This window comes from Ambystoma mexicanum, chromosome 11 (assembly GCF_040938575.1).
Source record: "Ambystoma mexicanum isolate Mex_15411 chromosome 11, UKY_AmexF1_1, whole genome shotgun sequence".
NCBI lineage: Eukaryota > Metazoa > Chordata > Amphibia > Caudata > Ambystomatidae > Ambystoma > Ambystoma mexicanum.
In genome coordinates, this window is record NC_090934.1 from 411,018,931 (window position 1) to 411,034,017 (window position 15,087).

General features: G+C 48.2%; 1 protein-coding gene across 9 annotated transcripts in view; it reads right to left on the minus strand.

The window, feature by feature from the left end:
• Positions 1-15,087, minus strand: part of ATG13 (autophagy related 13) — a 1,946,514-nt gene that overhangs the window by 120,570 nt on the left and 1,810,857 nt on the right. The window lies entirely within an intron of this gene.

A 15,087-nucleotide genomic window follows, 5' to 3' on the forward strand; every position in this document is an offset into this window, starting at 1 on the left:
GTTCTATGCATTTCCAATATTGACATCTACTAAATTCAGCCGGAGTCTCACACGCTTGCTCATCATTGGGACCAATCTTTTACACTTGTTGAAATGTGGAGCCCTAGTTGAAATTCAGAATACATTTCCCAACAGGAATAACCAATCACATGCAGAGAGACCAGGAAATAACGTACCAGAAAAGCATTCTTCAATAAGCAAATCAATCAGGAGCACTTTAGAAGTGACCTCGGCTCAGCAGCAAAGGACCAGTTATGAGCTGGAGGCAGAAAACAGGAGGAGGAGAGCCTGGTCAAGAAGGCATTGCAGACTAAAAACCCTTTTGGCCTCTGTGGCTCCATGATGGATAATCAAAGGCCCTTCTAGCCTAAAGGACTAGGTGAGAAAGAGAAATTGCAGAGAGCTATGCCTCAGACACTGCAAGAGGATACAGTAAAATAAATAACTGAAGAGTTTACTGAGAGCTATTCCTCAAATACTGTGTGAGAAAAGGTTAAGAATTAGACTAGAGACTTGGAGGGGAGGAATATCATAGCTTGACAAAAGTACCAAACAACGGGGCTGGTAGTGAGAAAAACATACTAGTAAGAGTGGGGAAAGCATTCTTGTTGGCTGAGGAGGCAAACCGCTGCTAGAGAGTGATGCTATCGGGAACTGACAATTACCCTTTGCAAGGAGAAACATGTACTTCCTGAAAGGCATATCAAGAAGCAAGCAAGACGTATTGCCAAGAAGCAAGCAGAGCTTTAAATCCCTGAGAATATCTTTGAAAATGGAACCCAAGGAAGATCACTTTTCCCAAGGCCTTACCTTGCTCTGTATGAAGAATTTCCTGTGTTGCTGTATACAGACCCTTTTCACCTCATAGGTCAATAGTAGACTTTTCTTAAACATCACAAACCCCATGTGTGTTCTGTTGATCCTACGCCTCACATGTGATAATAAATCTTACTCCCTCTCATCTATGGCTAGTGTATCTTGACATGGAAGGCTCATGTGATGAACCAGTGGAATCTGACAAACCTCTACCTCCAGTATTGATTCTATAACTGAAAGCACCTCGGGTTTGTCCTCCAAGAAGTGTTTGTTAACTCTTTAGGACGTTCAATATTCATATGTACGGTCTGGAGAATCTTGGATGGAGGAATTGATGACTGGAGGACCATGAACGGCAAGTTATCAGTATATGTGCCTTCTTAGACTGGCGCAATCTCTGGTGCAGAATTATTTTCTCCACAAGTCAGAATCGTTGAACTTTGATGGGGATGCTGTCAACAGGAAGCATACTGTCAAGCTTGTGGACTAAAACCTGGTTAGTTAATTGTCCATCTCTGATGTCTGAGCTCATGAAAATAGGTGGGAGCTTACCTGTGTACAGTGGTGTTGAAGTTGGCGCAAATTTTCCTTTCTGATCTGCGTTTGCCCTGAACGGTTTTCAAACAATTCTAGCACATTTGATACTGTGCTCTGAGGTAGAAGCTGAGCAAGGCAGACTGTGTGGAGTTGTTGGCTGGGTGCAAAATGCACCCTGTCCTCTGAATGGACAGCTTTCTAACACTGATTTTGTCTGTTTGGAAGCTTCATCTTCCTAAGACATAGGGCCTGTTTAGGTCAACCATTTACTAGAGGAAGTATAGACTACTTGGCTTCGAAACATTATAAGACTTTTATACGTAAATCAAAGTTAAGAGAAAAATGTTTAGCAGGTGTAGCACTCCTCTGGATTGCGATGTGTCTACAGCCAGTAAATATGGTTGTTGTGTGGGTCTTTGAGGACAATATTTTTCCACCCACAATTCATGCAGCCTGCACTATTTTTGTCCTGTAGCCTAGCTTATGCCTTAGACATAAGAAAGTGCAGCTTTCCCGTTAGCAGCCAGAAAATGAACACTGCATTTATGGGCCCGTTACCCAGTTGGATCTTCTAATTTAACAGTTGAAGTTCATAAATGAACCATAGATTTAAGGTTGTAATCTGTAACTTTGGAGGGTAAGGCGAGGACGTTCCTCTCCCCTCTCCATGCACACAAAGTGTGGTAAGAATCTAAAGATGGCCTCTGGTAGCAGACCCTAGAGCATCGCCACATCTTTAGCTTGAAAGCAAAAAACCACAAATGCATTAGATAGGCTACTCATTTCAGTTTCAATTATAATGCTGTTGTATTACAATTACTGAGGTGTCTCAGCCGGACAACAGAGATCAAACCATATGAATCTACGAAAGACCCAATGCTGGAAAAATAGCAGCTTGTGTTTCTGTACTTACCATATCCGTGCTGTGTAGCAAATTATAAGGGAACTTTAAGCCTCTGACAAGTTCTTTTCAGTGGCAGACCTTACATGAGAAGTGTCACGAGAAGGTGCAGTGCAGAGGTAAGGCCCGTCTCCCTGAGAAGCCACCTCGCCTCACTGAGTGGGTACAGAGTGCTGAGCGACCTCAGCAGAAGCACAGCCCAAAGCAAGGAGGAACACCCAGGTAGGAAAAAACCTCTTTTGTGAGTCTTGAAGCATGGCTTCAGACCGGATACTGTAGACTGAAGGATCCGGTGGCAACACAGAGACCAGAGAATGCAAGCCACAAACAGAGAAGAGAGATGCGAGATCCAAGGAACAGGGCTACAGGGTGCTAAAGAGCACGGGAACAAGGAGAGAAAAACTAGGAGGAGGCACAGAGAAAATAAGGAGGAAACAAACAACCAGGAAAGGCAGAGTTCCAACGCATCTTTTACCTGATTCTCTGCTGCCTTTATGGGCCTGTCTTTGACTTCGAATTGATAACGGACGGCAGCCATCATCTTGGATGTTTTGACCTGGTACGTGGTTGTAGGACCCTTGTCCTCCGGCGGCACCATCTTGGAATGTTGTGCGCACCATACCACCGTCAATACCTCCAAAAAGATGAAGAAGCGGATATCCTCCAATCGGCAAAGGGGTGAGGCGAAAGCCTAACAGTTCTACTTGCTGAACTTGTGTTGACTAACATACGTGTGGCAAGCTTTTACGTTCGTTCAGTTGCCAAATGTCTCTCCATGGTGCAGAAAGCAACTTCATGGAATCAACAGTGTTTTCAATATTCAGGAAGTGGAAATCGCAGTGCTAAATATATCATAGTAAACTGTGTGACTAGGTAGCTGAGTGGGATGTACAAAGAGGCTGACACACTTGTAGCTTGCTTTCAGCTGTCAAATATTGCATAAATATAGCTGTGTTTTAAACAGCTCTCAATCCAATATAATCCACATATACCCCTGTAACCCGACTATTGACTTTGACAGGGTTTGGAAAAACAGAGTTGCATATTCACATATGTGTATTCAGAAGTATTAGATTTCAAAGATTTTCCTTTCGTCAAGGTAAAGTGGGGGTGTGGCTAGGCAGCACGCAATGCGGTCGTGCTTGTCGTGAGCTCCGGGAAAGGGTGCCCGACCTTGCGCTACCCGGCTATGAAAAGCACCTTGTTACGCTCAAGATGATTCCCGGTGGAATCCCTGATCGAGGGGTTGGCCCAGACTCCAAAATTGCAGCGTGAGAAGCTGCAGAAGTATGGATTAATTTCCCCGACACGGCAGCGACCGCACCGCCAATATGGCGGCTATGCACTCGCGCCGGCGGTGCTGAGCGGTTCCCTGGTGTGTAGAGGAGACGATCCAGCAGAGAACTGACCCGCAGCTGGAACGCCTGCCAACCTGGCCCCCCGCCAGCAGTGTGGACCTTGAGCTTTGGAGGAGGAAAGGAGGACGGTTCCCACTCGCAGCAAGAGCCTGGGAGGTGCAACACTGGCAGCCCTCACCCGGCCGGGGTAGGTGAGGAGCGGGCAGTGCTGTGTAGACACATAGGAGGGTCCGGGGGTGGCGGCGTCCTGGCAGCCCCCCTGCCTGCCCGCAGCAGAGCCTGCGCCTAGGGTCCTGGAGAGGAGCAGCGACATCGGCAGACTCCAAAGTGGACCTGCGACAGGGGCGGTGCGGGCAGGGTGAGTGCCGAGACCGGGTTCTTCTCTCCCCCTCTCTGCACCCTTGCACTGAGGCCACCTGATCTACAAAGCGGGCCTAGAGCCTGCCGGCATACATCGCTTTGTGACGCCTCGCTGACACCATCCAACGGAGGTCGGCATGAGCCCCTGGGAGATATGATATGGCATTTATAACGCGCCTATACACAGGTATTTCAAGCCGCGACAAGGGAGGGGGAACAGAAGGAAGACAGAGACAACGATCTTACTAGGCCAGGTGACATTGAGATCGGGGAAGGGGAAAAATGCGGTGGGCGAGGGTTGAAGGGGGTAGTACAGTACATGGGATCAACAGTAAAAATAAATAGAATAAAGCAATAAGTAAAAAGTGCAGCCAGCTGGTGGCAAGTGCAAGCTAAGTGCAGACATCAGGTGTCAAGTGCTAGTAGGGTGGGGACTGTAGGGATACAGAAAACAGTCCCCAAGTGCAGGGGTTGCCAGGGAGGCAGTGCAGGTGTGCCACTGGCAAGGGAGGGGACCTGGGCCCGAGATTAGAGGGTAGCCAGGTGACCAGTGCAGTTTCAGTTTCAGCCAGGAGTTCAGCAGGGGAGAGGAGGCGAGAAAGCAGAAACAAAGAGGAAGGTTTTGGTGCTTCCGGAACCAGAGATGGTTCTCCTAAAGTTTCAGGGAGGCTGTCCCAGAGGGAGGTCCCAGCCGAAGTGAGATATCTACCACCAACTCGTTGGTTGGAGGAGCGACTGACCCTGAGGGAGTTGGAGGCGGATGAGCGAAGAGCCCGAGAAGGAAGATATTTAGGAAGAGAGAGTTGAAGGTTTTGAGGTCCCAGGCCCCAGATGGCCTTGTGGACAATGCAGAGGGTTTTGAACTTAATCCTCGCAGTCACTGGGAGCCAGTGTAGAGATTTCAGTCCTGGAGAGATACGATCCCTGGGCTTGAGGCCAAGGACAAGTCTTCCAGTCCTGTTCTGGATGAGTTGCCGAGGGCGGAGATTAGAAGCAGGCAGATTTAGAAAGAGGCTGTTGCAGTAGTCAAGCCTAGAGATAACCAGTGCTCTGGAGACCGTGAGCTTCCGGGGGAAGGAGAGGAAAGGAAGAATACCTCTGAGGAGGCAGAGCTGGTAGTGTGACTTCTTCGAGATGTCAGAGAAGTGAGGCGAGAAGGAGAGTGTGGAGTCGAAGATGACCCTGAGGTTTTTAGCCTCACAGGTGGGAGCAGGAGGAGGGCCGAGAGAGGCCGGCCAGAGAGTGACAGGAAAGGAGGGAGCAGGTGTGCCGATGAGTAGAATCTCGGTCTAACTGGCATTAAGGCAGAGATAATTTGCGGCACACCACTCCTTGATAGCAGACAGAAAGTCAGAGATGAGAGAAGGAGAAGAAGTGGCGGAATGGAGTCTGAAAATGAGTTGAGTGTCATCCGCATAGCACTGTAAGTTGGGGCAGAGAGTAGCAATGCGGTGGGCAAGAAGTGCCTGGTTGAACAGCTAGGGAGAGAGGTTAGACACCTGGGTAACACCACTGGTAGAGCTAGAGATAGAGGAGAGGAAGGACATAAGTTGGACCTGGGTGGGTTGATCGGAGAGGAAAGAGGTCAGCCAAGCCAGGTCCTGATCGGTGATACCCAGGTTATTGTTAGGCAGAAACCTGTGCAGTTCCCTCTGGGACCACTGCAAAAGATTTAAGACTACAGGTGTTTGGCAGTAAACCCACTTGGTAGCAGTCTGTACCACACAGATTCACTTGGTAGCTGTGGTTGAGCAGTCAGACTTCCCTCAAGAAGAGTTAGGCAGTATACAGAGCATTCACAATAGGTCAAAAGAACACAGTAGAACAAGCAAACACTGACCAGAGCTTGGTGTAAAAGAGATATAATTATTTATTTAAAACCACATCTAATAAAGCACACAGGCACTAATATTAAGCAGTTCAAAAACACGGTTACTAAAAGATATACACTCCCTTAAAAGAATATTAGACAAGTCTTAAGTAAAGCCCCACTTATTTTCAGACAGCGGTGAGCGCCTAACGCAGATGGCACTCTAATAACTTGGTTTAAAAGGGAGGGAAAGGCAGAGCATAAATTGAAACAGATCCCAACACTTTCAAAAGAACACAGCAAGAGAGGAAGGCAGAGTCAAACTGTGAAGTTACAGTTCAGACAGCCGGATCCACTTTAAGAGGATCAGAACGAAATGTGTCCAAGGTCACACGGTTGAAAAGTGCACAAAAGTCTCGAAAAGGTTCAGAAACAGTTGTACCAAAAGAAAGGGACCAGTTAGATGGTCAAGGCGGCCAGCCCAGTCCAGAAGGTTAAGGGATTATTATTACCTTGTAGCAATCTTTAGAAAGGGTGGCCTGGCGGACACGGTACCTTAAAGTGGTGAGAATACTCCAGCGGGGGCAGTTGTTCCTGGCAGTGGATGCAAGTCGGTGCTTCGTCCGGGGGAAGAGAGGATCTCGTCGGGGAGGATGACAGGAGTCCGTTGCACTGCCAGGGAAGAAACCAGCCGCGGAGTTCTCAGTTAAAAGGAGCGATCCTTTTATTCGCGGTCCAGTGGTAAGTGGCTATCTGGTTGCAGGGTGCTTGGCACGGGCAATTCGACCACAAGACATCCTGGGATGCAAGAAAAAGAAGGTAGACTGGTTGTGTCCACCAGTCAGGGGAAGAAGACTCTCCAGCCGGGAGATCTTCTCTGTCGTCAGGAAGTGGTGATTCGGTTCCGCAGGGCTCCACCGGTGGTGTCGTCGTAGCAGGTCGGCTCAGCTTCTCCCTCGTCGGATTCACAGGTCCTGTGGCGACTTCTAAAGTTCCAGTACCAAAAGCCCTGCTTTTATGCAGCACACCCCCATTCACTCAGCCTAGCTGTCAATCAAACATGCTAAGTGGTGAGCCGGCCGGCTCACCACTTGGGCCAATCACACAAGAGTGCGACTTGAGTTACCAAGGTAACTCAGTCCAGGGTGCCTAAACCCCCTCCCACACACCCTGTGGTACCCAGACAGAGTGGCACCACTTTTGGGGGCTTCTGTGGAGAAGCGCGCCAAAAAGTGGAACAAAGGGCTCGACTTGGGTTGGAGTCACAGAAGAGAACACAAACGCCATTTTAGAATCGAGTCCAGGCAAAAAATACCAACCGGCGAATTAATATTAAATAAATAAACCGGCGGTATGTTCGAGGCTATGAGAATTCAATAATTAAAGTTGGTAGCCTCGAACAATGGGAAAATCCCATAGAGATATATTCGCGGTCGAATATAAAAAGTAGTATCCACTGCACCAGCCAAAACTCGATCAGGGGGGACGGAGACGTGCCCCCTCGACTAACAGACCCCGGGGCAATCGAATTGCCCCGACCAGTACGTCCACAATATGATGGTTTGTACTGGTTTCTGTTCATAATTTGGGACTAGTAAAGCCAATGGTGACTTTACATGCCCTGGAAGACAGTAGTCAGTCCCAGGGTATGGAGTCTATGGTGGGGTGTCACTATGACACCCCTGTGTCACTGCACGGAGGGTGCTGTGTAACACACATAGTAAAAACACATGAGACCCTATGGAGTAAAGGACCCCATAGCCCATAAAACACATTAACAGTCAAAGGAACACCACAAATCATGTCCAAGAGTGGGAGAAAGAGAGTCTCACTCTTGGCAGGAGAAAAAAACAAACTCCAGAAATCCAGCAAAGCTGCTGGGGGACTAACTAGGTTAGGAAATTCAGCCTAAACAGAGAATTCTCCCTAACAGTTATCACGGAGATGGTTGAGCAGGATGGCATGGTTAACTGTGTCAAAGGCAGGTCAGAGAGTGACAGGAAAGTAGGGAGCAAACAGAAGCCTCTGTGAAGCATACAGAGAAGTAGCCGTTAGCCAGCTAAGGCTTTCCCGCCAGTAAGAAGCCCTGATGCTTTGGACTCAACACACCATTATCAGCAACACAGAGGGACATTGGCCCATCCTGTGAAGGCATCGGATCATCACTGCACTTCCATTACATGAAAAACCCTAGAGAGAGAGCCCAGACACCTAACAGCAGCATCATCATCATCTTCCCCAGTTCGGACCTGACAGACTTGCCTACCTGGTTCTGGGTTGGCCCCCACCCCCCAAAATAAATAGAGTGGACCCCTCTTTGCCTCCCTCCTGCATTGATGGGGCTTGCACTGCACTGAGGGCCCTTTAGGGATCTCTCAAGGGTGTTACACAACCCAACTACATGGGGGCAGCCCATACCCTCAGGGAGATACATATAGAAATCCCTCAATGATGCACAAAGCAGCAGGGAAGAGTAAATCGAACGACACTATGGCATTTTTAGCGCCTCAAGCCTCTGCGGACCCACGAACGCAGGCGGTAAGAGCCGATGTCCACTGACCTCCAGCGACTCTCCCATCCCTGGACCTTGCTCTATCCAGGTGGGACCTTGAAGACATGCTGACGGGATTCAAACAGGACATTACACACGAAATAAAGCTAGAGTCAAAAACTTCTAAGGACTGCATGGCACGGTCGATTGCAGACTTACACTTGGTGGGCCTAGAAGCCAGAGTTAATGACCTGGAAAACACAACATGCGAACAAGCATATGTCTGCGCAGAGCTCACCAAGAGAGTAGAGACCATTGAGGAACACCTTGAGGACGTCTGAGAGAAACAGGCTGACCTGGAAAACAGGACAAGAAGGAACAATGACCGCATACGAGGAGTCCCGCGACAAATATCAGACCAAGAACTCCCCGACTAAGTAAGAGCACTCTTCAAATTTTTGCTGGATCTTCCAGAGTCAGAGGACTTGGTCTTGGATAGGACCCATCGGGTCTACTCCTATGCCCAACGGAGGCAAAACTTACTACCGGATGTCCTATCCCGGGTGCACTTTTTCAATCAAAAGGAAGAAATCATGGCAGCGGCTAAAAGGTCAGAGCCAGTGAAATTCTGAGGGACATCCCTCATACTATACCAATACCTCTCGTCCTACACTCTAGCAAGCCGTAGGCGGCTACAAAAGGTCGCCGTCTGGCTACAAGCCAGGTAAATCCCATGAAAGTTGATCTTCGACTTCCACAACCGTCATTACGTCATCAAAGGAAGAAGCTAAAGCCTTAATGCTCGAAACAAAATACAACGCTATCCCATTAGCTGGAGAGCCCAGTAACTCACACCGGGACCATACGCCGAAGGACAAGAGGAGAAGACCCAAGGGGTGGCCTTCCTTGGCGACAACCCCACGCTTGGATCTGGAGGCCGCGGAACCCACCTGAAGGATCTGGGAAGCTCTGGACACTCCACATACCCGCGAACGACGCAGCTAGGGAAGAGACTGATCCGCAAAATAGATCCGAGGAACGGGCCTGCACACCTTCAAACTAAAACTATAGAGGGAAGTTAACCAACTTCAGAGCCACACGTAAATCTGCACACATTGCTCTGGACTCCCTATGCTCAGAAGCGGAAGGAACGAGACACGACACTGATCGGGCGTCCTGAACGGATTATGCCCAATTTCATTGTTGGTTAAGTTTTGGAGAGTACAGAAAGGCTCTGTGGAGATTATTTTTTTTGTTCTAATCTTACGAAGTTTGATTTATACCATAACACAATGCCTAGTAGATTGACTTTCTCTCTTGCCGATATACTGTCACTGTTAGCTACTATCTGGAGTTTTCAGAAATCCTTCAGGCTGATCTCTCTGAGCCTCCACCCCATGATCCCCTTCTGGCACTGTGAAACAGTGCTCAACCCTACAGGATTGGTGGCAGAGGGCCTAGGGAGCCAACCCTCTCTTGGAGGGACAGCTATCTGCAGCAGCTTCCTCAGGATGGCGACCCCTCATATTAATTGCCTTAACCTGAATGTTCAGGGTCTAACTTCCACCTTGAAATGTAAAACACTTGTCCATAGAATGGCCACTCTCAACTCCTCACTCCGGTTTCTTCAAAAGACCCACCTCATGAATTACGCCTCAAAAACAAACTGTACCCCACAAGGTTTTGTGCTTCTAGCGGCCTGAGGAAACAGGGGGCGGGGTGGGGGGGTAGGAGAGGAGGTCGCCATCCTGGTATGTAGGGGTATCCCTCTGAAAAGGCTGAAAGTCTTGTGGGACAGGGAGGCGAGATTTGTCATGTTGGTGGCAATGCTTTTTGGGCGGAAGGTGACCTTGATTTCATTGTATGCTCCTAATGCCCACCAGGAGATATTCTTTGCCTCATTATCAAAGACGCTGGGGGAATTTGCAGACGGGGGCCTTATCCTAGGTGGGGACTTCAACGCGGTGGTTAACCCTCTGGTCGACAAATCCCTGCCCCCAACCACTAACGATAAGAGAAAAAGTTTAGCTCTCACCACGCTGCTGCACAAACACTCACTTATAGAGACCTGGCGCTTCTTCCATCGGAAGGAGCGGGAATATACCTTTTTTCCAGCCGTACATAAGGGGTTTTCCAGATTGGACATGTTACTCATCTCTAATACTATTATCCCACAGGCAACCGCTATTGAGATTCGGTATACACGCATTTCGTCGAAGTATTTTTCAACGTGGGACATTTCATCGCCAACATTTTCATCGACCAAAACTCGTTTTTAAAAAAATATTTTTTGGTGGGTCTTTTGTTGGGGTTGGGGTATGATTATTTAATTAAGGTGGGGTCTGGGGGGGGAACCCCCCCTTTAAACCCTCCCTTAAATAAAAAATAATTTTAAAAAAGTTTTGGTCGATGAAAACGTGGCGATGAAAAGTCCCACATTGAAAAATACTTCAGCGAAATCACGTAGAACCTGAGATTCTCCCAAAGGCCTTGTCAGACCACGTCCCAGTAATGCTCATGAAGTGCCCCCTCCACGCAGCCCCCCACCCAAGCCACCCTGGCGCCTGAATGAGTTCCTACTGGAAGACCCCTTAATTTGCTCCCACATCTCTGAGGGTATAAAGCTTTACTTTACTGAGAATGACACTGGGGAGGTGGGATATGGTGCAGTATGGGATGCCGGGAAGGCAGTTATTCTGGGTCTCATAATAGATCAAGCATTGGCTCGAAGGAAGATCAGGAAGCAGTTTCAAACTCAGCTAGAGGAAGAGGTCCAAAGAAAAGAGGCGAATGGGGTATGTTTGTTGGAGTAATGAAAGAATGGATAAATGAAATGCCATCTATGCGAAAACAATAAGGAGACTATCAGTCGATATCATACAGTAGATGATACTGACAGAGAAGATCTTGTGGCGTAACTAAAGTCAATAGCACAATAGATTGAAAATTAACTGCTTCTTAATGATTTTCCCTAACAGAATGGCTGTTAGAATAGAACAATTGTTTTACCTTAATATGAAAAAACAGTGAGAAAAACAAGCAAAAAAGAAAATATTCTTTACAACTATCTTTTCAAATTAAGTGTGTGTTTTTCTCGTATATATAAAAAAACAGAAAAGATGTTATATATTTTTATATGAAAATAAAATTGTGATATTTTTTGATACAAAAATCGAACTGTGCTATGTCTCGATTTAATTGGTAAAGACATGCATCTTGGTTCAATAACTGGATGATGGAAAAACAAGGGACCCTTTGCGCATATGATACCATATTGTAGGCTGTGTTCTGAAGAGGGCTGTTGCAAAGAGGTCCAAGACAAAAATATACGTCACTATCCTCTAGTCTCTTAAATTTGTGATTACAAAGAAAAGAGGTGACACACAAGGAGAGAGGATCCCAGCACTCCGGGACCTGCGAATAGCACAGAAAGCCTTAGAAGCACACTACATGGGGCATGCAGCGCACTACTTAATGCTTACAAAATAATATTTTTACACAAGAGGGAACAAGGCCAGCAAGTTACTGGCGGCAAAACTGAAAAAACAAGCTAGACGGAACCACATAGAAAGCCTGCAAGATGCTAATGGATAATGTGTGTCCGCGGAGGAAGGTATACTCTGAATCATTGATGACTGCTTCAGGGAACACACGTCCCCTCATCATGCAGACCTGCAGGAGACCCAAGAGTTTATACTTAACTCATACCTACCCCAAATTGCCCAGGCACATCAGGACCAGTTGGAAGAGCCTATCTATGACTAACAGGTCGAATTTGCAATTCGATCCCTTACGCTCGGGAAGGCCCCTGGGCCTGATGGGTTTACAAATAAATTCTATAAAACCTTCAGTTCGGAACTGATCCCTCACCTGACAAAACTTTAACTCCTCTTGGGCTACAGAGTCCGTTTCGCAGTCCAAGGCAGAGCCCACCACTGCCCTAATTCTGAAGCCAGGCAAGGATCCCATGGAATGCACGTCCTATTGCCCTATTGCGTTGCTAAACACAGATGTGAAACTCTTTAGCAAAATAACACGAAGCCTTGGGGATGCCCTCCCAACACCAATGGATAAGGAACAGACAGGCTTTATTCAAAATCGCTCAGCACACGATAATATCCGCCGCGTCATCGTCGTAGTCACCTGTCAGGAATTCAGCACAAGTAGCTGGGGCAAGTGTGAAGTACCAGGTTGTTAATGCCAGTAATGTAGGGTATTGGTGTGGCAAGGGTAAAGGGAGATGTAAACACCCTTATTATAGGACCCTACTTTGTGTTACATGCAGGCAGAAGGCTTGGAGCCAGTTCTATGGGCCTAAGAGTCCTCAGGAGCGTAAAAGAGGACAAGAAAATCCATTTCCCAGAAGGCCAGCGAGCCTCTGGGAATCCTCGGGACGACGCCCATCCTACTGCGCATGCACGCAGAACGCACAAGGATCCCCGCTTGCGCTACAAACCATCAGAAGGAGAAGACGTGTCTCAGCGGGCTCCTGCAGGCTGCTAACCGCGGGGCCACTCCCCGTATGTGAACACTGCAGGCCCCGCTAAGGACAACAGATAAGCACACTTCTACTCTATCCACCGCGCATACTAATGCTGAAAACTTGCATGTTGGGTGAAACTAATAACAGCCACGGAGTACTGAATCCCGCGCTGGTGCTGGGCTCCGAGGTCTGCAGCATTAGAGTCGGGGCACCGGGATCATTAACCCTTGAGCCTCATGCTAATGCCGGAATCCAAATCCTGCGGCTTAGTGTCGGGGCACCGGCACCATTAACCCTCGAGCCTCATGACAATGCCGGACTCCGAATCCTGCGGTGTCGGGGCACCAGCACCATTAACCCTTGAGCCTCACGCTAATGCTGGATTCCGAACCCTGCCGCATAGAGTTGTGACACTGGCACCATTAACCCATTAACCCTGTACGTTGCATGTCGTAGATAACTGGATTAGAGCCAGTGAAACTGTAAAGCTGTACTATGATCCTCAGACATAAGCTCATTAATGTTTTGATTTCTTTGTAGCGGCGTTCCGTCTATCAAATGGCCCGGCTAGAACATTGGTCGGTCCAAGGCAGAATCCAACTGTGCACGATAGGAAGCTAAGTGCATTCATCTTGTTTGTTTTTATTGATAATGATAACGTATGGTTGTGACTATAACAACAAGTAATGTTTATGTTTGCTAGCTATTGGGTATCTTAAGGTTTAGGATACTTGTAAATTTGGTAGTGTTTGGAAAGCACAGTTAGGAGACCTTTGTTGTGCAGATTGTAGTAGAATAGATAGTGCCTAACGCGCCAGATTCCAGAGAACATATCTGGGTTGATTAAACCAAACCAATAGAGCCTGAGACAGTGCTTGGGTAGCCATCAGTGAACTCTGAAACCCCAGAAGGGGCCTCATACTCAACACCTTCCTAACTACCCCTTCCCCATCCACAATCTCTTCCTATCCCTCAATCCGGTTTCCCTAACTCCCCCTACCTATCCAAACTAGCGGACCCTAACCCTTTTTCCCCGGCGGGTCGCGGAGGCCTGTATTGTAAATACTCCAGGCACCAAGATCCAATGGGGAGGCAGGTGCATGTGCTACCTACACGCAAGACCACGTTCCTGACATCACCCTTGCCACTCAAATCCCGATTAAGCTATCACTACTATCCCTAGACACCCACAGGGCCTTCAATAGCCTTTCTTGGGACTATCTGAAACTAGCCCTAAGGGGATTCGGCTTCGGCCCGCTATGCTCCACTCAAACTTCCAAATCCCGACTACCCGCGTCAGGGTTAACTCGCAATGGACTCCCCCTATAGCTCTGGGCAAGGGGACTAGACAGGGCTGCCCCCTATCCCCGCTGGTATTTGTTTTAGCAGTGGAGCCCATAACCCAGAGGATTCACCTCCATCCAAATATTCAGGGCTTCGAATATGGGGGTCAATGCCATAAGGTGTCATTATACGCAGATGATGTTCTCTGTTTTGTAAGTAATGCACGTAGCTCACTCACAACCCTAATTTACTAACTCAATTTACAGCGGTTTTAGGATTTGCGGTTAACCCAGAGAAATCCGTGGGAATGGGCCTGATGGAATCCCCCCTCAGCAATGGCAACTCTTCAGGGAACATTCCCCTTTCACCGGTCGGCTACGGACATCCCCTACCTGGGAATACGGCTGTCCCCTAAGTATCCTGGGTTAGCGAAGGCTAATGTCCCCTCCCTGCTGAAAGAAGCCAAGGAATGGCTTCAGCGGTGGGACTCAAGAAATGTCATGGCTGGGACGCATCTGCGTAGTTAAAATGACCCTCCTTCTGAAGCTTTTGTACAGCTTCCACGCCTTACCAGTGATTGTCACGGAACAGGATCTCCTCACTCTGCAGAAGGAGGGTCATTTCATATGGCAGTGCAAAAAACCTCGAATGCCCCGTAAGCTTCTTACAAGAGGGAAAATGCTGGGCGGCCTGGGGCTCCCATCGATACTACCGAGCTGCCCAAATCGCTGAAATGCTGGGGTGGGCAGAAACAACTGAAGACCCCAAATGGCGAGACATTGAGCAAAGAGCTGCCGCGTTCCCCCTGGGTCACCTTCCGTTCCTTGAAAGGGAAGCGCATCTGCAACGAGGCACCATACTACCTACTACCTTAACAATGCTCAAGAGCTGGGATAAAGCCTGTGTGCAGAGGGGATTCAGGTTGGGCCTGGGTCCCCTCTCACCTATCTCCCAAAATCTGGCCTTCACTCCGGGCCTCCAGTCTAGAATGTTTCAGCTCTGGGAGGTGGACGAACCACTAAGACTGCAAGACTTATACGAAGATCG